Source organism: Musca domestica, unplaced genomic scaffold, assembly GCF_030504385.1.
Source record: "Musca domestica strain aabys unplaced genomic scaffold, Musca_domestica.polishedcontigs.V.1.1 1, whole genome shotgun sequence".
NCBI classification, from domain to species: Eukaryota; Metazoa; Arthropoda; class Insecta; order Diptera; family Muscidae; genus Musca; species Musca domestica.
Genome location: NW_026712114.1, coordinates 45,103,666 through 45,126,992, shown reverse-complemented (window position 1 = coordinate 45,126,992; position 23,327 = coordinate 45,103,666). Strand labels below are relative to the sequence as shown.

The 23,327-nt window shown below is 34.7% G+C and overlaps 1 protein-coding gene across 2 annotated transcripts in view; it reads right to left on the bottom strand.

Annotated features, from left to right (window-relative positions):
- The window catches only part of LOC101890894 (uncharacterized), a 167,661-nt gene that overhangs the window by 13,887 nt on the left and 130,447 nt on the right, over positions 1–23,327 (bottom strand). The window lies entirely within an intron of this gene.

Sequence of the window (23,327 nt, the reverse complement as noted above, 5' to 3'; positions counted from 1 at the left end):
TGTTTACGGAACATAAAGACCTTTTACATGTCTTAAGGTTAGAAAAACTGTGAAAAGCAATTTTACAGGTCTTCTAAGAAAATAGGAACATTGAGAATAATTTTTTTTTATTTGTAGAAAAAAAACTTCTTCTAGAAAACCCCCTTAAGGCCTTCTATGGATAGAAGAACTCATACGGGGGGTTCTATGTATAGAAGATCTGCTGTGGATATTCTATGGATAAAATATCTGCTACGTGTATTCTAATATTCTTCCATGGATAGGAAATCTTCTGATAGTTTTTGACCCTTAAAAGAGTTTTCTATGAGCAGAAGGTTATCAAAAAATACCTTGTAGAAAGAAGACCACCTAAAGGTGTTCCATGGATAGAACACCTCCATAAGATCTTCTATGGACTGAAGTCCAACTAAAGGACTTTTATGGATAGAAGAAAAAGAGATAGAAGGTCCTCTAAAGGCCTTCTGTGGATAGGAGAATTTTTATGGTGCTTCTATGGATAGACAACCTTTTAAGAATTTTCTAAATATAGAAATCTTCTAACGAGTTTGGCTTGTTCTAACATAACCTTCTTATTTTTAATTTTTTAGCGTAAAAACTACACGATTGCAATAACGTTGCCCCGTTCCATAGCTAATATATTTAATATCCCCTGGCTATGTTTGCCTCAGCCCTGGCCTCCTTTGCTAGTTGTTTTTTAAACAACAAAAACAACGTAAACCCTATATAAACTTCAGTTTAACTACAGTTATCTTAAAACAAGGGGAATGTTTATTAGGTGCAAAATCCAACAGCAAATATTTTTGAAATAATTGTACACACTTTATTCTATTTCCAAAATCATTTTTTAATCATTTACATTGCACAGTGGTCGCTGCCATTGGCCAAAATTCAAAAAATGAAAATCAGATATTTATTGTCAAATGTGTACAAATGAACTCTTAAGGGGTTAAGCTTTTTAGAAAACATAATAATCTTGGCTTCATTCTAACGGGACACTTCGGAAATAGCATCAAAAAAGAGAAAATGTAGTTAGTTGTTTTTTTCAGTGTGATCAGAGAAAAAGTGGAGTAAAAATAGAACTGTATTACAAAATTAAATACATTTTAAAATTACAAATCTTGGCATTATTATTAAAAAGCAAGGTATTAACTTATTTTTAGTGCAGTAATTTGTGTGTTTAGTATATGTGTATAATATAAAAGATGTGAGTCTTCTGAGTTGCCTTTAAGATTAATTTTGAAAATAAAATTGGATTTCAGTTAAAGTTTTAATTGTTTTCCCCCCTGAATCCTCCAATGTGATTTTTTTCACGCCATTAGTAATGGACCTAAGATTCTAAAAGTGCTAATTTAACTTTCAGATTTTGTCAGATTTGTATGTTATGCCCAATATACTGAAGTGACTTCGCTGCAATTTTGTCAGTTCTATGGTGCTAGTGACATAGAATATGTTTTTGTTGTTAGGGATTGATAAGTATGTAATTGAGGGGTGTTCAATAATGTTGCAGGCATTGTCCTCTGGGTATAATATTTATGTCGAAAAAGTTAACAAATTTATATCCATGGCACTATCTTCCAAGTTTCGACTAAATCATGCCCGAAAAAATTCTCGTGTTTCAAAAAACACAGATCTTATTAACCGTCTTCTTCTGAGTTCTGACCCTTTTATAATGGGACAGCGAGCCTTACCAAACAATAACCAGTAAATAAAGTCTTAAAGTCGAGCGGGGCCGACTTCATGATACCCTACACCACTTTGCATATTTAGTAGAGCGTCACATAACAAATAAAGGTTTTAATGGGGAATTTTTGAGAATTAAATCATACCAACAATGATTATAGTAATAATTAAAAGTCCAAAGGAACTAATATATGGGAGGAATATCCTCCTCTGAATTGATTTATATTAAATTTGTCGAGGCATTTGAGCCTTTTCAATTCGGGCTTGTATTATCCATTTGGTGCACAATTAACTTGAAATCGGATAGATATATATGAGAGCTATATTTGATATATTTCCCTGGTGTAGAAATGTGACAAAAATTGGGCAAATAACCCTTATTCGGGAGGTACGTTATATGGGGACCATGTCAAAACATGCATCGACCATACCCATTCTGTCACATTTTTTATATTTATCCCATCAAGGTACCATAACCAAAGATTCATATTGATATCTGCACTGAAAGTATTTTTGGCCGCTGTTCCCATACGACCTCGACCACTGTGCATTGGTGGCGTATTGGTATTGTCGTTACTTATACGCCCACATGAACATGAGATTTTGTTTAGTTCTCCGGAAAATTCTTTATTTTATTTTAAATAAGTTAACTCAAATAAGTTGATAATACCATAATACAACGAGTTCACCTTGTTTTCTTTTAAATAAAACATTCCCTAATGTACATGTGTTATATTTTTAACCATATTCGTTTGCTTTAGCTTCTCCTTTTCCTCTATTTTCTTTTATTCTTAAACATCGTTGAAGCAATTGACCCCATTCTGACCTTTTTTTTATTCAACACTCATGTGAATAGGAGAGAAGATATTGCAACTATTCTGTTCTTTAGTTCTATCATTATTATTTTTAAAGTTAAACGTTACGTGTGTGAAGTTGCACTTTTGTAATTTAAGGATATCAGATAAATATCTTTGGTTGATGTAACAATTTAATATATACTTGATGTTAATATTAAAATTAAGCCATAGAGTTTATGTAAAGACCTATAGAGTACAGTGACTAGGGTTACTTTCAAAAGGCAGGTAATAAATTTAATATCCAAAGATATTTTATGGGGATTTGTCGCACATCCATGAGAGATATGGTGTAGATAAAAATCTGCAACAAAGTCAAACGCCATAATTTTTACATTTTTTAAATTATATTGAATGAAAGCAAAAAATGTCGGAAATAGCATCAAATTTTAGAATTTTGGAAAATTTTAGAAGTTCAGATTTGTTCGAATTGGCCACCTTTCAAACGGACAATGAAACCGTCACACGGCGAAGCGCTTCCTTGAGGTGATCGACACTTTGGTATTTTTAGTGCCAACCTTGCTTTCCAAAATACTCCACACACAATAGTCCAACGGATTGGTATCTGGAGATTTGGGGGCCATTGTGTACTGGAAATGAAGCTAAGAACCTCATTTTGTAACCATTCGTGGGTGGCGAGTGCTGAGTGCCTGTTGGAATGTCAAAGGTCTGCGGCCAAAATGTTTGCGTGCCCAAGGCTTTAATACCCTCTCCAGAATATTTTCGCGATAATATTCGGCACTTATTCTGATGCCAAGGTCGATTAATACGAGCGGAGAGCGACCCACACCATCACCATGCACATTATCGGCTGACCTCTTTGGCAAGTAAACACGATCATTTTTTTTGCTTACAAAATGCTGGACAACGAATGTTTTCTCATCGGAGAAAACCAAATTCGGCAGTTCACCACTTTTGGCCATGCGAAGCAACTCTTTAGCTCTTTTGCCCTACTATATGCTCATGACGAATCAATACTTATGGCAATGTGCAAAGTTAAGCATCACTTAGATAAGGTTACTAGTTTTTATGATAGCTGGGGCATTAAAATCAATCCATCTAAAACCGAGGTCATATGCATAAGAAATGCATCAGGGAAATGCTGCACTGTGAAAGAATCATGTTTGAAGTGAATTGGGAAAATGTACCTTATCTCCATTTATAAACCAAAATAGATGATATTTTTATTTAAAATTTCCCCGGAAAACCTTCTAGATGATTTTGACTCAGATTAGAAACGTATGAAATGTACAATACGAGATGGTACGAGACACAAAAGATTTATTCACATTTAAATTCTGGAGTGCTTTAACGATAGCCAACTTTGGATTTCCAGCCAAATATAAAGAAATCACACTATCACGTTTGAATTCCATCACGAATAACTTTTTTTTTCATTTCACCCTGTATATATAGTAATTCTCACTTTCAGCAATACAGGGCTATACAAAAACGTGGACCTTCACTTCCCAATTATCTGCCAGCGAGGGTGGTGCTTATTACGAACTCCAAGTTTGACATAATTCCGTTTGAAAAATGAACCTTAAATCATCAAAACACTGAATATAGAGAGATACCGTTGTATGGGGTTATACGAAGACGTGGACCTATTAATATACCCTCCATACTACGGTGGAGGGTATAAAAACACTTCATGTGAAAATAAGATAAAATCTTTTTTAATAAAATTTCATCATAAGTCACCAAAGAGTCTACCATAGTATGGAGGGTATAAAAATACTTCATGTGAATTTATGCCAAAAGAAGACAAACTATTTTTAATAAATATTTCATCATAAGTCACAAAAGAAAATAAAACTCTATTTTAATTATATATCAAGAAAATATTTGTATCAATTTCCTAATTTTTCTATAATTTTCTCATTGTTCTTTTATCGAGTTGATGCATAAAAGTAACATAAAATGCCGGTTTTGGGCAGAAAGTGTCAAACAAAGATATATTCTACACAAAATTTTACTATAAATCTCGAAATAAACCATATGTTTAGTTATAATCGTTATCTTAAGAAAATTACATTTGAAATTTGTATTTTAAACAAGTAAGCAAAGGCAATATACGTGCGGGGCCGACCATGTGATACTCTACAATACTATAATATGTAAGCCCCCTTACGTCCAAATCCATTTTGGAAGATTTCGCTTTTGAAATTATGTCATAAAACACTTGTTGTTGTCCATTTTAGAGCTTAATATAATCCAATGGTCATCCAAAATTCTAGAATTCTTCCCTGTCCTTAATTCTCTTTTCTAGGGCGTGTCGATTGGCTTCAGTTTGGTTCATTTGAACCCCTAAATATTTTGCGATCATCTCCAATAGTAAGAGGCCCTTAGTATCTCCAAATTTATACTCATCTATATGAATGGCTTGTCTACGATATTTGGATATATTCGTCAACGAAGTCAGCATAAAAAACCAGAAGTTCGCTTTTTGTGTGTTTCGGATATCGCCTGTAAGTAATGTCGATATTTTTTCACACAAAAGTAATGGTCCATTCTATCCGCTGTCCCAAACTCTGACTTCATGCGAGATTTTGTGTCCTTTGGTCTCTATTTGTGATCTTTATTACGGCTACAAAAACAGGAACATTTTTAGTTGTTGGTCTATTTCAACCCCTAAATATATTGCGGACATCTTTGGAAACAATAGGCATAGCCCTTCTGAGCCTAACCCTACCCTTGTGAAAATTTTCGTGGGAATTGGACGATAATTGCAATCTGTAAAATATACACTTCCATATTTTAAGACAAATTGAAAAAATCGCATGCGATAAAAAATATGAAAAAATAAAAAAAAAAATTCACAAAATACTACAAATTCTATATTAACGTCATTATTGGCATCTTTTTATGCGATTTTTTTAGGTTTTATACTTTTATGCCAAGAGGACATTCTGAATTGACAAAATTTGTCAAAATCGGTCCAGTCATTCTTGGGTTGTAAGCATTCTAGCTAACATCCCATTCCTTTGTATATATACATTGTATATATTTCGCTATATATATCCGATATATATACTATCGGTATCTACGTAACGGTAAGGATTGACCTGTTCGTCTATTTATGATTTCGTCGGGATTAAAAATTTTCGCGGATTAATGGAAAATTGACTTTTATTTAACACAAATATTATCATCAAAATACGAAGGTTCCTCCACAGCCCTAAGTTTAGCCTAAGTCATGCTAACTTCCGCTTCTATTGGTCTATAATTGCGAATTGCAGAGCAAATGCAAAATTAGGAAATTTTTCAGTTTTTGGTCAATTTCCACACCTTAATATTATGCGATTATCTTCAAAAGCAATAGGCTTCCATTCTGGCCCTAGCCCCAAATTCATTCTAAATTTCGTGAAGATCGGCACATATTTGCGACCAGTAGGGTGACTTCAAATTACCATGGACAGACGGACGGACATACATAGCTAGATCGACTCAGCTCGGCGAGTTAGGAAGATCCATATATACTTTCCTATGTGGAAAACCATAATTTTTGACCCAATCAAACTAATAATAACACCAACACATAGTGTTGTAGGGTATAAAAAGAAAATTATGTTTTGACGTTTCTTCTGCTAATTTAACACGTTGTCAGATTAAGTCCAAATCTATACACAATTCTTTTTGTTTTGGGGGTAGTATTCTACATCAAATTTCATTATTAGTCCCCGAACAAAAGAAATTTGTATGCATTATATGTAAGGTGAAAATATATAATAAATTTTAGTTTACATTTTTTTCGCAAAATTTACCACCTTTTCCACCTTTGACATCAATCGGCTTGTAGATCAAAACCCCAGAAGAGATTCGGGCCCTTAGGCAAAACTTTTTTAATATAGCCTTGATAATTTACAAAAGGTTCTCAATATTATGAAAAATATTGCGCAACATTTAATATTGAACTTTAAAAATTTATAGGGAGCTTTGGATTACGTAAAACATTATTTATTGAAACAAGTAAAAAAAACATTAAGTTCGGCCGAGCCAAACTTTTAATATCCTCCACCTTAGGGTAAAGGAAACATTAGTAGAAATGTGGTAAAAACCATTAAAATGCCATATATCGGGAGGTACCGTTATATAGGGGCTATACCAAATCGTGGACCTACACATGCAATGTTTCGCTAAAGGAGCTAGAACCCAGAATTTTCAGACAAATCCATGAAAAAATGTGGCAAAAACCATCAAATTACCGAATATCGGGAGGTACCGTTATATGGGGGCTATACCAAAACGTGGACCTATAATTACAATGACTCGCCACACGAACTGGGACCCATTATGATTTACAACTACCAATTTTCAAAGAAGGAGGTACCGTTATATGGGGACTATACCAAAACGTGGATCTTACATACAATGTTTCGCCATACGAACTAGGACCCATTATGACCCACAAATACCAATTTTTAGACAAATCCGTGAAAAAATGTGGCAAAAAAAATTAAAATACTGAATATCGGGAAGTACCTTTATATGGGGGCTATACCAAAACGTGGACCTATACATGCAATATTTTGCCACACGCACAGAGACCAGTTATGACCTACAAATACCAATTTTCAGACAAATCCGTGAAAAAATGTGGCATAAATCATCAAAATACCGAATATCGGGAGGAACTGTTACATGGGGACTATACCAGAACGTGGACCGATATATCTCATTTTCAATACCAACCATCCTAGACACAATGCAAATTGCTCTGCTAAATTTTTGCGCTCTACGTCAAATAATGTGGGCTGTATCGTGATTTCAACAGACAGACGGACATCGTTAAATCGACTTAGAATTTTATGCTGATTATGAATATATATATGAATATGAATATATACTTTATGGGGTCTACGACGAATATTTAAGAATGTTACAAACGGAATGACAAAGTTAATATACCCTCCTTTCCAAGGCGGAGGGTATAAAAATGGGTTATGTCGGGCCACTTGTTGCTTTAGTTCCCATATAAGGATAAAACCCGATTTCAAGATTTTTTACGTTCCAGTCACATATAAATATTTTGAGGTGTCACAACATTTTTGGCTCAATCAAACTCAAAATATTCTTAAAGTGGTGTATGGTAATAAAGTATTATTTCCCATTAATAATCCATTAATCCCAAAAAACACAAGTCAAATGTGAATTGCTTTGGTTAGTTAAAATGTTCCAAAAAAGAAAAAAAATAATAAAATAAACGATGCGAAAATGGACGACAATATAAAACCATCAAAAATCTGAAAGAAATAAAATCGTAAACCAAGAAGACATCATTACGATAGCAATTCGACTAACCACAAACATTAAAAACGAAACGAAAAATGACCATTCGTACCCCAGAAGATTGCAGCAAACTACAATTGACAAGACAACGAGCGACATCATTTACATTAACCAAAAACCACCTCCATACATACGATGTTACTTGCATACACACGTATGAACCTCAACACATACATGAGAATGTGCAACAAGATTTTTAACGATTGCCATAAGTAACTATGTTACGGTACTTGTCACAATCGATTTCGTCTATAGGGAGGAAGTTACACTATCAGCTGTCAAGCATCTGGAGAGCAATCAATGGTTTTAAGTAATGCAAAAAAGCTCTTCTGCAAACCACACAAGCAATATGCATACATACATATATATGTGACTACATATAAACATGTTTAAAAACAGTTGCAAAGTGCTTGTAAATATTTGTTTTTTTTTTTTTTTTGAAAAAAAAAACATTGGAATTTTTTATTTGAAACTTCATATATTATGGAGAACTATGGGAAAATACAATTTTGTTTTAGCTTTGTCGTGGGATGTAGGCAAGCTCTTAAATCGGACGAGGCCGACTATATGGTACCCTACACCATTATGCAAATTTAGTACAGCTCCCGTAACAAAATCATTATTTCAGGTAGATCATACCATCTATCAACAATTAGCTTTAGAGAAGTTATAGTATGCTACATAGTGCATGATATCACTTGGAGGGGGATTATATTAAAAAAAATATATATAACGGATCCGAGTTGAACAAAATGGGAAAGTACGTTCCAAAATTCACTCCAATTGGGCTGATATTAGCCATTGCTTGCACAATAAACCTGAAATCGGATTTAGGATATATATGGGAGATATATCTACATCTTTGCCGTTCTCGATAAAATTTGCCAAAGGTATTTCCGAGCTTAATAAGATATCTGGAACCAAATATCATTGTTGTCGAATGCATATTACGGATATGAGGGACTTAAACACTAAATCGGATGAAACATATATATGGGAGCTATAGATTTATCACAACCGATTTTCTCCGAAATTAATGTACTTACTTCTAGTCTGAATTCGTTCGGATATACCAAAATTCAGTCATTTGAACTGATATTGGCCATTTGGTCCACAATTAACCCGAAATCGGTTGGGCATATATATGGGAGCTATATCCAAATCTGAACCGATCTTGACAAAATTTGATACACTTATTACGGAGCTGTATCTGATATTTGGTACCAAAGATCATTGTCGTGGAATGCATATTGCGCTTGTGTGGGACTTAAACACCAAATCGGATGAAACATATATATGGGAGCTATAGCTATATCTGAATCGATTTACACCAAATTTGAAATACTGGTTTATAGAATGAATTCAGTCGTAATTGTCAAAACTCGGTCCATTTGGGCTGATATTATCCATTTGGTGCACAATAAAGCTGATATCGGATAAATATATATATGGGAGCTATATTCTAGGTATTTTTGAGTAGTATCTGATACCCGGTACCAAATATCATTCTTCTGCAGTGCATATTACGCATATGAGGGACTTAAAATCTCAAATCGAAAGAAACATATATATGGGATCTATAGAAACGATTTTTTCCAAATTTGATTTACCTGATTTTACCCTACAACACTATGTGTTGGGGGTATTATAAGTTTGATTGGACCAAAAATTATGTAACACCACGAAATATTGATTTCCCACATAGGAAAGTATATATGGATCTTCCTATCTCGCCGAGCTGAGTCGATCTAGCTATGTATGTCCGTCCGTCCGTCTGTCCATGTTAATTTGTAATCACTCTACAGGTCGCAATTATGGCCCGATCTTCACGAAATTTAAAATGTAGGTGGGGTTAATTTCAGAATAGAACCCTATTTCTTTTGGCGATGATCGCCAAATGTTTAGGGGTTGAAATGGACCAAATACTGAAAAAATGTCGGATTTTGCAGTAGCTATACGCAATTATAGACCAATCGACGCGGAATTTCGCATGTAGCTAGAGTTTAGGGCGGGGAAGAAGCCTACCAATTTGGGTGGTCATCGGATAATATTTAGCGGCTAAAATAGACCATATCTTTTTTGTTGAAAAAATTCAAAATTTTTCATTAAACCGCGAATATTTTAAATCCCGGCGAAATCACAAAGCCATGACAAGGTTACTTCTGATCTTTACATTGATGTTAAGATCCAACAAATCGAATATATAGCAAAATATGTGCGATATATATGTCTATCAAAGAAGATATGCTTGAAAGATCTATTTTATGTCGCGAACGGTTGAACTGATTTCGACAGTTCTCATTAATTCTGAATGGCCTCTTGGCAGAAAAGAAAAAACGCCTAAAAAGTCGCATAAAAACATCTCTCTAAAGATGAAAATATTGATTTTGTAAATTTTCTCATATTTTTTCAATTTTGTCATATTTTTGGCATATTTTAATTTTGAATTAAACATTTGGTATTATTTCTACAGCTAACAAAACTAAGCAGTTAGGATATCAGGATATCATATACAGATCGCATTTATGGCCCGATCCTTACGAAATTTTGCATGGGGATAAGATGAGGGTCAGAATAGAAGCCTACTCTTTTTGGAGATGATCGCCATATATTTAGGGGTTGAAATGGACCAAAAAACGGCAAAATTGTCAGCAGGTCGTAATTATCGCCCGATCTTCACGCACATTTGAATGGGGGTTACCGGACATTGCAAAAGCCAAGCAGTTTTGGATGGCCATCCAAAAATATTCAATGCGCAAAATAGTTTGCCAACTTTTGTAGACTAAATACGAAAATGTCCATTCCAGTGACTCTTTGGAGAATTCACAAATACAGGAAAGACGCATTTCTGACTACTTCGTCAACGCTTATTTCGTTGAAGAATATAGTCAAATGTCTGTAACTCATATAGATGCGTTTCAGTCAAAAACCAATAATAAATGTTAATCTTTTGCCACTTCTGAGAGATTATAGGTCTTTGGGAAATATTGGTTCCAGATCTAGGAAGACCATTTAAGTGCAACATCTACCAATAAATTGGAAATGAGCAAATTAGTTTAAGTTACTATTATTCGAAAATTAGAGAACGAAACCTGATGGTTTTCTTTTATTATTTGTCACAATATCTTGTGGAATTCTTTCGAGTATCTCGCCTATATAAACTGTATCGTATTATGTATTGTAGGGTATTCAACGGTCGGCCCCGCTCGACTGTAGCCTTTGCTTACTTGTTTTAGATTAAATTCGGTGGGATGTATCAAAATACAGCTCATTTGGATAGCTAATATACCATTAGCTTTGCTATATACCCGAAATCTGTTGAAGATATATGGGGGTTATATCTAAATCTGATCCGATTCGTCCTTGGGCCAAACAAACATTGTTTGCAAAATTTCATTTCAATCGAATAATAAATGCGACCTGCATTTTGTTCACAAGAATACATGAACGGACGGATGGACTGACATGCATAAATCGACTAAAAAAGAAATTCTATGAAGATCCTCAAAAGTAACTATGGATCTATCTCGCTTCTTTCTACCTGTTACAAACAAATGCACAAGGACATAATACCCTTACCACTATGTGGTGTAGGGTAAAAAACTTACAGTTTCCAAAGTATTTGAAAAAGTCTTCATTTTTTATTGCAAAAGAAAAAATCCTTCACACATGTGTAAGTAAAGCTTTCACCAACATATGTAAAATCAAAACTCAACCACAATTGCACACAACTGCAAAGAGTTGTGTAAGTGCCAGTTGTCGGATATTAACGTAATTATCGACCTGACTGAATGACTGACTGAACACAATGAAAAACGAGAGAAGCCAAAAGTACATTTGATATTAGATGATTCTTCATTTATACTTTCCCATTTTCCACACATTGGAAACAAGGATGCTGTTGATGAGTATAGAAGAGTACGGACGAACGTTCACATTTGAAAGAGCAATGTTAAAAAACAGTTTTTGCTCGTATGCTTCCATTGTGTTTCTTAAGGAGTTTTAATTAAATGAATTACAGGGTTAGTAAAGTATTATCCAAGCCAGATTGATGGTATCCATTTACTGCAAATGAACAGGTGGCTGAAAAGCTAACAGAGGAGAATGTTTCGGATAATATTAGATATCGTGGAAAGAAAACTTTAAAAATAAAGATGTGACCTGCGTTAATTGTAGAGGAGTCTAAGGTTCATATATTCTGCAGAATGATTTATGCAGATGATCCCTAGGCCCTACTCTGCAGTAGACGATTTTTGAGCTCATGTGCTCTGTAGTAAATGAACCCAGGGCTAATCTATTCAATAGCACATAATTCTAGAGTTCATCTTCATTGATAGTAGAGGATTCGTAAGCTCATCTAATTGATGATTCCCGAGCATATTTACTCTTCAGTAGATGGCCCTTAAACTCATGAACTCTGAAGTAGATAGTCCATGGGTTTATTTACTTTACAAAGGAGCTCAGTAGAAGAAGATCACCTATCTCATCTACTCTACAATAGATAGTTCCTCAGCTAACCTAGTCTACCGAAGATAATTTCTGAGGCCATCTGAGAATAAATAATTTTTACATTTTTTTTTAATTTTATTGAATGAAAGCAAAAAATGTTGGAAATAGCATCAAAATTTAGAATAAGTTTAGATTTGTTTGAATTGGTCACCTTTGGCACGAATTGGTCTGTGGTATTTTGAAGAAAAAAGGAAATATTTTTTAAACAAAATAAATGTATGATCAAATGATTTAAAAATGAATCTGAAAAAAGGAAATATTTTTTAAACAAAATAAATGTATGATCAAATGATTTAAAAATGAATCTTTTTTCCTTTACGGATGATAGATAGGTGGATCGACACTTTGGTGGCGCGTGCTGATGTCCAAGGTTTGCGGCCAAAATGTTTGCGTGACCAAGGCTTTAATACACCCCCCAGAATATTTTCGCGATAATATTCGTCATTTATTCTGATGCCACGTTCGATTAATAAGAGCGGAGAGCGACCATCGGCTTTTATGGCGGCCCACACCCTCACCATGGCCAGCGCTTGAGTTCTGGTGGCCAACCGAAGGTGCACATTGTCAGATGATTTCTTTGGCAATTAAACACGATCATTTTGTTTATTTACAAACTGCTAGAAAACGAATGTTTTTCTCATCGAAGAAAACCAAATTCGGCAGTTCACCACTTTCGGCTAAGCGAAGCAACTTTTTAGCTATTTTGAGTCTATTTTCTTTCTGTTGCGGTGTAAGTTCTTGCACTAGTCGGAATTTTAATGGCTTTACCCCGAGCTCATTTCTCAATATTTGCCGAATGGAATATTGGGATATGTTCAGCGCACAAGCCATTTTTCGGCCACTGCGACAAGGGATTCGATAAAGTCTTTACATTTCGAACCATTTCTGCTGATGTTGCGGTTTTCCTCCGTCCACTTCCTTGACGTCGGGCTATGCTACCAGTACACGGTAACGAGCGATGGTACGAGCCACAAAGATTTATTCATATTTAAATGCTGGAGTGCTCTAGCGATACCCAATTGTCACACTATCACTCTTGAATTCCATCACGAATACCTTTTTTTCTGGGAAAATGTTCACTAAAATGCTTTTGTACGTTTGTAAACAATATAATGAGCTGTCACTGGAATAATTTTAACAGTTGTCGGACGAGTTGCTTAGAAATGACAGCAGTTGGTTGGTTGCAGTTTTTCCATCTCACCCTCTATAGTACCGGTGATACCTGGGTTAATCTTATCAGTGGTAGATGACCCATTGTTTTATCTGTTTTATGGAAGCCTTGTCACATCAACTCAGTGATTTACTTTTACCCATACTTCACATTCCATATGCATTTCATGTGTGTTCAACGCGTGAACCACTCCTTGCTGTCCTTCGACAACATATATGGCGGATATTGCAAAACAAAAGTCCCATTAATGATCATTGGAATTTAATATTTTATTGGCAACATCCGTTTCCGGCAACTCGAACACAATTCAGCAACGATTCTTAACAGACGTCGTTTCATTTCAGGGCAATTTAAAATGCCAGCATCAATCTCTGTGTGGTTCATGTGAAATAAAACGCATACACGCAGCCATCGACAAAAAGTATGAATGTATGTGGGTGAGTATATAAAAATTGGTATGTGTGTAAAGCGTGAAGCTACATCATCCGTACTACTCTCACAATCTATCCATTCATGAGTAATTTCATTGAAAGAAATTTATTCCTTTAAATTTAGAGCTTGTGCTTCTTTTTTGTTTGAAACTTGATACATTTCTTTTTACATTAAAAAAGGGAAAACAAAACTTTACAATGTTCATTTGTTGTGTCTGCTGGCTATGTGAATAAAACCTGTTTTTTTTTTCTCTATATAGAAAAGCAAAATTTCACATTTTTCACGTACGTCGGATAGATTTTCATCTTTAAATATCACATGAATTCCATTGTTTCTGCGTGTGTGTGTGTGTGTTTTGTTTTTCAATGGCAATATCCTGACCAAGATAGGGTGCGCAATTGGAAACAAAAGTGGGGCCAAGAGCAAAAACAATGCTGCTGCATTCAGAGCAAAGCTGCTCATCAAGATGGTGAGTATCATCATGACCACCACCGAGAACAATAACTAACCATCATCGAGAACATATAACAATGTTTGATTTGGTGTTTATTTGTTTGAAATTATGTTCGACGCCCCCAGATACAGTTGGCGTGTATGCGTGTCGTCGGTTGGAATCAGGCAATCAGAGAAAAGATTTAAATCACAGTCTACTACATACACATATACACGAGTGTATACTCAGGTGATGATAACGATGTTCCTTCTCCTGCTGATGTTAATATTTGTATTGGAATAATAAATGAAGGTAAGTTAGCTTGTGTGTGTTGATGTTTTGCAAGAATACTACCAATGTCGAAAATATGCCCTTGGACTATTTATTTATGTATATTATAAATATTATTACAAGTTGTTTTTCTTTATGAAAATAATAAAGTATGTACATTTTATTATAAAATGTCTTTATTTGTACTGGAAGTATTGAGATTTATTTCTTGAGAAGATTTGTTTCAAAGGGAAATTTATTTCCACAAAGGTGAGTAAAAAATATTTTTGGATGAATTAATTAAGATGAAAATATCATATTTACACCCAACAATATTGCTAACCTTTTGTGCCACTTTAAGCATTGCTAGTAGTGAGTGCCATATACACTTTGACAAGATGAGCTATATTTATTGGTTCTTGATAGCTGTTAGGTAAGTACTTACTTCCTATATCATACCTACAGGGCGAGATGAAAAAACTACAGCAAACTACAGACTTCTGTCATTTCTAAGCCACTTGTCCGACATCTGTTAAAATTATTCCACTGACAGCTCATTATATTTTTTACAAATGTACAATAGCATTTTGGTGAGATTTTTCCAGAAAAAAAGTTATTCGTGATGGAATTCAAGCGTGATAGGGTGATTTTTTTTATATTTGGCTGGAAAACCACAAGTGGCTATCGTAAGAGCACTCCAGTATTTAAATGTGAATAAATCTTTTGTGTCTCGTACCATCGCTCGTTACCGTGATACTGGTGGCGTAGCCCAACGTTAAGGAAGTGGATGGAAGAAAACAGCAACATCAGCCGAAATGGTTTGAAAAGTAAACAAGCGACTTGTTCGAAACCCGCGTCGCAGTGGCCGAAAAAGGACGTGAACTGAACACAACGCAATATTCCATTCGGCAAATATTGAATAATAAGGCTTACACCGCTATAGAAGAAGCTGAAGAGTTGCTTCGCTTGGCCGAAAGTGGTTTTCTCCGATGAGAAAACTTTCGTTGTCCAGCAGTTGGTAAACAAACAAAATGATCGTGATTACTTGCCAAAGAGGTCAGCTGAAAATGTGCACCTTCGGTTGGCCACCAGAACTCAAGCGCCGGCCATGGTGATGGTGTGGGCCGCCATAACAACCGATGGTCGCTCTCCGCTCGTATTAATCGACGGTGGCATCAGAATAAATGCCGAATATTATCTTGAGGGTGTATTAAAGCCTTGGGCAGGCAAACATTTTGGCCGCAGACCTTGTACTCAGCACGTCCAAGAATGGTTACAAAATGAGGTTCCTCGCTTAATTTACAACGCACAATGGCCACCAAAATATCCGGATACCAATCCGTTGAACTATTGTGTCTGGAGTATTTTGGAAAACAAAGTTGGCACCAAAAAATACTAAAGTATCGATCACCGCAAGCAAGCGCTTCGCCGGGAATGGATCAAAATATCGCAAAGCAACATTCGGGTAGCGTATGACGGTTTCATTGGCTGTTTGAAGGCCATAATTCGTGCCAAAGGTGACCACTTCGAACAAATCTAACCTTATTCCAAAATTTGATGCTATTTCCGACATTTTTTGCTTTCATTTGATAAAATTAAAAAAAAATGTAAACATTATGTCGTTTGACTTTGTTGCAGTTTTTTATCTGACCCTGTATGTTTCAATAAGGGGATATGATTCTGTTTTGTAAGTAGTTACTGGTGCCAAAATGTACTTAGTAATTAGTAGTTTCGAAGATCCTACCAGCATGTCTAGACGGAGGATTTGGCATTTGGAAATATTTTTGCCCATGTTTAGCTGAAGTTCTCCTATGAGGGATTGACTGATTACAACATGTGCAACCATTTTTATTTGAATTTGAGAGATCCTTTTTTCAATTTGATCACTTGTCAATGTAACACTTAAGACCTTAGCTTCTGCAATCTCACCTGGACTTAGGTTATCCTTTAAACAACATTCTTCTTTCTTTTTACTCTTTTTCACATTTTCTAATTTTTTCATCATATTTACCTGCTTGGTTGATTGTAGGTTGATTGTAACACTACTTGTTGTTAAGTAAAAAGTTATGTAATTTACACGCCTTGGTGCAATGCTCTCTCCGCCTGCCGTGTCAGAAATATAGTCTTAGTCATCAACATGCCAGTTTACTTAATTCAAGCGTCAGATTTTTTTGTTACTCCTTCTTATGATTTTATAAGCTGGGTAGAAAAGGAAATCAAGCAAACGGCTGGGGATGCAAACAACCATGACGTAGTTATGATTCATGAATCCTCATTTCACATTCATGAAAAAAATATTTAATTCCTTCTATACACAAGGATGATGATGGAAGAAAAGAAAGGCAGAAGAAGTGGGAAAAATTGCAAAGTCAACGTTAAGAAAATTGTAGGTGTTGATATGGGGGTAAAATGGAAAATTCAGTTGGTAGCTGTGACGTAGGGGGTGTAAGCAAACAATGTAACCACATATGTGAGAGTGTGTAATTTCCGAGGAATTGTTAATTACAATGTTTACGTGGAAGGATATATGGCAGGATGTTCTTTAAATTCTCCACGAGAAAAAATCAAAATCCAGGGCAATCGTTGCCAACCAATGCTAACAGCCAATATGCAATAGATAACGATTCTTTAACAAAGTTTTACTCAGCAAACTCTCGTTTAAGTCATGACATGTTTTGATGCAACTTCAAACGAAAATTCTCTCAATTTGTCAAAACTTTACGTTTTTGGCTGTTCTTTCTCAAGCTTTTTTCCTTTTAGTTTCTAATATTTTAACCTATTTTACTTGCTCACCATATTCCCCCCAATTCTGGGAAATTTATGGGGGATTTCGTCTCAATTTCGTTGTGAAAAGATTTTGAAGAAGACGTTAATGTTGCTGCAACATACAACACGTTTCATTCTGTTGTAAGTAAAGATAGAACACGTTCGAGAAACGTGCTAAAGTTTATGACTGCAAGGATTTTTATTTCACTGCAAATTCTTGTGGAAAACAGCTGGACGATGTTTTGTCGTTAAGGGAGACATCATGATTCAGGTTTTGAGCATCGATGATGCACAGCCTCTTCTACCGTCCCCCACCTAGCGTAGATAGTAAATGATGCAGTGATTTGTGGCACATTAAATGTAATTATATTTTCAAATGGAGTTTAGCGGAAAATGGAGAATGCATTACTTTTAAAAGCTTAGAGGTTTTCCAGAAAATAAGTATGTTTTTAAAATATGTTGGATCTTTTCATGGAGGATAACTATTCGGTCCCAATGAGTCATTTATCTATAGAAAAAGCCCAGCCTGAGTCTCTGATCATCTCATGATAATTTTTTCCATAAAAGTTGCTGAGATTTTTCTATAGAAAAAAAATCAGCCCTCAGTTGGCTGAGGCATTTTTTTCTGTAGAAAAAAAATCATGCCTCAATTGGCTGAGGTTTTTTTTTATCGAAAAAAATCTGGCTTATTTGCTGAGGCATTTTTTTCTTTAGAAATAAATCAGGCCTTAGTAGCTGAAACAAAAAAAAATTTAATAATATTCTCAGTTCCGCAGAGTGAACCCATAAAGTTACCCATAACACTTTTCATACCATTTCCGGAATCAAACCGTTTGCTAACAATTTTTTTATTTTTCCTTAAAAATGAACAAAAAATGATTTCGAACGTCAATATCAATAACGCTGGCGTTAACATGCCAAATGGTTATGTATTGGGTTGATTGAGCGGCATTTCCTCGATTCCATAATGATAAGTAAAATAAAACGAGCGAATATTTTTCACTGTCCATCATACTTTAAAAAATAATCAATAATGGAATGGAACACAACCTGTCACAACAACAGAGAGAGAGAGAGAGAGAACCGGCTGACTAACTGACTGCCAAACTGTAGCAAGAAAGAAGAGAAACAAACAAAAAAGTAAAAAAGGACTATCCTTCCACAAAATGACACCACAACAATTCGCAAGTGACAACATTCCTCTGGTTGGCTGGCGCTTCATTGAAGCGGGTACATGGGGTCTGAAAAACTTATATAATAATGACAAACATGACGCGTGCCTCTTGTTTGTCGCCACAGCAACAAAAACGTAGAAAAGAAAATGTCAATAAACGTTAAATAGAATATGGGAACACAGGATGTTCAAAATAGACCATTCTGCCCGGAGATGAATATGGGAACCGAACAAGAATGACATGAAAACAAACTAAAAAAAGAAATGTAGATAGCGTATAGTATCAGCTATATCAATTGTTGTTCCTGTTGTTGTTTTTGTGTGCATGCAGTGCAAAATACCAAAATAAATTCAATTCGGTTGACAAGTTAAGACTCGACAATCGATTTGTTTTCAATTTCCATTGGAACCAAATAAATATCAATTTGGCAACTGGGCAAAGTTTTGTTTTTTATTTGTATGTTTTTTAGACGGAAGGTTTCTAAATATTTTTTCTAATATTTCAATATTTAAAAATGTGCATGTAGGTATTTTCAAGGCAAAAATGCAAATAAGAACTGAGGGCAAAAACATTTCAAATCGGCTTCGCAGTCGGCATATATAGTCGCAACGCTTGTATGAGATACTTCATTTGAATTTTCGTATCGGCAGAATATTTTGTACTTGCTAGAAGCCGGACGTAGAATATTAAAATAATTTAGTAAAAAAGCCTTGATAAAGCACATTGATAAGGATGAAGAAAATTAATTGCGACACAAGGAAACTATATTTCACGGAGAATACATAGGTAGAAAAACTCAGCACGCCCCACCCAAGAATGGTTACAAAATGGGGTTGCTCGCTTCATTTCCAGCGCCCAATGGCCCACAAAAATCTCCGGATACCAATCCGTTGGACTATTGTATCTGGAGTATTTTGGAAAGCAAGGTTGGCACTAAAAAATACCTAAGTGCCGATCCTCTTAAGCAAGCGCTTCGCCGGGAATGGGCCAAAATACCGCAGAGCAACACTCGGGCAGCGTGTGACGGTTTCATTGGCCATTTGAAGGCCATAATTCGTGCCAAAGATGACCAATTCGAACAAATTTAAACTTATTCTAAAAGTTTATGCTGTTTCCGTCATTTTTTGCTTCCATTCAATAAAATTAAAAAAAATATATAAAAATAAAAATAAATTATGGCGTTGGACTTTGCTGCAGTTTTTATCTCACCTTGTACATAGCTAAGACGAGCTAATATCGAGGAGTTTGAGGGCAAACAAATAAAATAGAACGACTGCTTTTTCAATTTTGATACCCTCCACCATACATAGTATGGAGGGTATATTAAGTTCGTCATTCCGTTTGTAACTTGGCGAAATAATCATTTTAGACCCAACAAAGTATATATTATTGATCAGCGTAAAATTCTAAGACGATTTAGCCCTGTCCGTCAGTCTGTCCGTCTGTTGTAATCACGCTACAGTCTCAACGAATAAAGATAGAAGGCTAAAATTTTGCACAGATCTCTCTTTTGTCTGCAGGCAGGTCAAGTTCGAGATGAGCTATATCGGTCCACGATATCGTATAGCCCCCATATAACATTACCCACCGATATCCGGTATTTTGATGATTTTAGCCACATTTTCAATGGAATTATCTGAAATTCCACCATAGGAGTCCCTTGTGAGTACTTTACCCCCTGAGAGAGAATTGTCTATATAGGTCCACGATATCGTATATCCCCTATATAACGGTACCCCCCGATATTCGGTATTTTGATTATTTTACCCACATTTTTCAACGGAATTCTCTGAAAATCCACACAAGGAGTTCCTTGTGGGTACTTTATACCTTAAAAGAGAATTATCTATATGGGTCCACGATATCGTATATTCCCTATATAACGGTACCACCGATATTCGGTATTTTGATGATTTTAGCCACATTTTCTAATGGAATGGTCTGAAAATCCACACAAGGAGTTCCTTGTGAGTACCCTACCCCCAGACAGACCAGATTTGTCTACATAAGTGCACAATATCGTATACCCCCCATATATCGGCACCATCAGATATTAAGTATTTTAAAGATTTTAACAGAACTTTTAATGGATTTTATTTTTTTTTTTGAAAAATTTCTAATTAGTTCCAATTCGTTCGGTCCGGCTTTTTTACTTGTTTATAGACTCTTGGTGGCAACTTGGTAGGTATATACTTCGTATGACATTTCCATGTTAAAGTAAGGGGAAAGATGCTGTTTTGTAAGTAGTTACTTATGTCAAAATGTACTCAAGAAACCCAATATTTGGTAATTTGATTTCTTGCTGGCCAGCTGTACCATTTGGTACCTTTTATTACTCTTGGTACTACAAAGTTCCAAAAAAAAAAAAAAACTCAATACGACGGGTAACCTATATGCAATATTTTCAAATTCGAACTCTTGACGCTTTCTTATTAAATATGCCATACCATTATGTACGTTTTAGTAATTTTAATTAAAAAACATCCGCGTAATCTCTTTCTTATGTTCGAAGCGTGATATTTTAACCAATCGTTCAATACCATTGTGTAGTTTTTAGTACTTTTAATTCCCTCAAATTATGAGTTTTAAATAATCTCAAAGTGTAAGATTCAGTCGATTCGTCTAACATAATATATGGTCTAATTTCGTGTATTTGTTTCGAAAATTTTCAGAAAAAATACTTTCAAACAGCCTAGGTTTATATATCTCAGTTTGGATCCTTATAAACCCAAACCGATTAATTAATTGGCTCAAATTTTTGTGTAGTTCGAAAGTGAAAGACTTTCAATTGAAAATATATTTAAGTTTGTAGTATTTTTTATCATTTTTAATTCATAGTTAAAATGTTTTCCTTTATTTGTCACGAGGTGGAGCTTCTGCCCGATTTCTCATTTTCACTTTTTTAAATTGAATTTACCTAAAAATAAAATTTTTAGGTAGATCCATTTCTAAGAAAGATACGATTTTTATAGAATTTTTATCCTAATTTTGAATGACTTCTTATATTCGAAGGTTCGAATATATTATGGAATAACTCATATATATATACACGAGCATTAAAGTTTTAAAGATATGTACTTGTTTTGTTCTTGCATTATACATATTTTCTATATATTCCTATACTCGCCTATTTTTAAGAAGATTATGTTGCTGCACATGAAGAGATGAAATTTGAATTTATATGCACACAAGCCTTGGCAATTGAAAGTATGGAATGCAAAACATTGCTTGTCATCCGTAAAGATTTGAAATTGTTCTTTTTTTCAAATAAAGAACAATAAGCTGGGGTTTCTATGATGATACGAAGTAAATGCTCGATTCCAAATTATTTTTTAAATTTTAAAATTTTTTAAGTTAAATCAAAAATTTGGTAATATATTTGACTTTTGTCTCGTCGTAAAGAAACTGACCAAATATATTTTTCTTTAAAAAAAGTTATTGTTCATTTAAACCATTGATTATATGCAACATTTCCTAAAAATGGGATATATGGCATATTAAATGGTATCTAACCAATGACATGATCGACAAGTGCGCAGTAAATGTTTACCAAGAAATTCACCACGAAATTTTAAAATAACAAATATTTTCAGTAAAATTCTATTCAGACCTCAAACGTTTTCAAATTCCACACCATAAACATATTGATATACGAAACACTCTGCGACCATGTTATATTGCATAGCAAAATTTCGAATATCATCATTCATGCTAAACGACATATATGAGAGTATTTTCATTATTTTTCTTTTTTTCTTCTTCTTCTTCTATCCATGTCACAACAATTTATGTTGTATCCCTTAAAATTGTGGACCCACCCATTTGTTACAAAAAACAACAAAAACAAACATACCTAAACCACCCACACCTATAATATGTCACACGAAAGAAGAAGAAATGAGTGGAGGTTTTTATGACACACCGGGTGTTCAACTAAAAATTATGGCTATAAATCATTTTTCCCAACTGGAATCTTATTAGAGTTTAGTTGTTGTTGTTGTCGTTGTCGTATTTTATCCGTTCACCCAGTTGTTGTGAAGGATGCGTGACATAAAAAATATATAGATTGTATTATTATTGGATTTATGAGGACGACAACATCAGAGGCAGAGCAATGAGGATAACAAAAAAAGAATCTTCTTCAACAAAAGTAAACAATTTACAAAATTGTGAAAAATGAACATAATAAGTGGGTCACAAGTGTTTGTGTTAGTTAGTGTTATCCTCCGCTTCAAGTTTAGTTGATAAAGTTTTCGATTATAGCCAGAGTTAAATAGCGAGGGGATGCTTTGGGAGATTACTTGTTTAACAGTTGTGAACAAACATGAGCATTGAATTGTGTAAAAAATAATATAAAAGGTATTGGGTGAAAAGTGGACTTTCAATACATTCCGCTAAAAAACCAGAAGAGACTAGATATATTCATCCATTTGCTCCCACATTTAACAGGATCCTCCTATTTAAAATATTTTGAATGTTTCGGAAGTGATATCTAATCAAGCCTTTTGCAGTATGATACCTTTTTGCTATAGAAAATCTTGAGGTACTCTATTCGTTATAGAAGACCTTGAGGTCTTCTACTTGTTATAAAATACATTGAGGTCTTTCACTTGCTATATAATACCTTGAGATCTTACACTTGTTATAAAATACCTTTAGGTCTTCTACTTGCTATAGAAGCCCTTGATATATATGAAACAAGGCTTCTACTAGCTATAGAAGACCTAGAGGCCGCCTACTTGCTG